Here is an 830-nt window from a genome sequence, read left to right as displayed (position 1 = left end):
ATATATTTTAATAATGAGAAGTATATTTTCTACTGTAGACCTAGTAAGATAATTAAATATAGCTCTACCCTGAATAATGACTATAAACAACCTTTTGTGCATTGAAATAGTCGCATGGATGTTGAAGGTTGCATAGATGCATCATCATCATCATCATCATCATCATCAGGGGTTTGGATGAAGCTACCCATGCAAACCTGGACCTGCTGATGTTCTCGAGCAGTCAGGTGTCTCTGGGCTCTGCTGGACTCACCTGGACTCTGGACTCGGGCAGGTTGATCTTGAGAGCCACGTCCTCTCTCATGAAGATGTCTGGGTAGCGTGTCTTGGCGAACAGTGACTCGAGGATGTCGAGATTATTTATTCATCTTTCAGATGCATCAATATCAATTTTAAAAAACTGACCCTTATGACTGGTTTTGTGCTCCAGGGTCGCACATGTTAATAATAAAGATAAGCTGATCATCACCTTTACGCGCAGTTTAACGCGTTAAATATGACATCTGAATTCTAAATTGTCATTGATTGGCTGTAATAATGAGATTGTGAGTTCGGGGTTCGGTCAGTACTCACTGGGGTAACCGACAGCGGAGTGCAGGAGATCCATCCCGGTACCGGACAGAGTCAAGCCGTTCACCGAGTAATGAGGCTGCTTCATGTAGGACATCATCTCTCTCTCTCTCCTTCTGTCAGTCTGTGATGGATCTTTAGTTTGGCGCTGATCGTCTGTCAGTTTAAAATGTTCTGTTTTCTTCTGTTTGTATCTGCAGCAGTGTCTCAGATGCTGTAACTCTCTCTCTCTCTCTCTGAGAGTTCGGTTGTCCGGTGTT

General features: G+C 43.4%; 1 pseudogene; it reads right to left on the bottom strand.

Annotated features, from left to right (window-relative positions):
* Nucleotides 1–830, bottom strand: part of LOC107710520 (homeobox protein otx5-A-like) — a 5,846-nt pseudogene extending 5,016 nt beyond the window's left edge.

The sequence above is a fragment of the Sinocyclocheilus rhinocerous genome, unplaced genomic scaffold, assembly GCF_001515625.1.
Source record: "Sinocyclocheilus rhinocerous isolate Xijiao unplaced genomic scaffold, SAMN03320098_v1.1 scaffold867, whole genome shotgun sequence".
In the NCBI taxonomy this organism is placed as follows: domain Eukaryota; kingdom Metazoa; phylum Chordata; class Actinopteri; order Cypriniformes; family Cyprinidae; genus Sinocyclocheilus; species Sinocyclocheilus rhinocerous.
Note: the sequence above shows the minus strand (reverse complement) of the source record. Positions and strands in the feature narration are given on the sequence as shown.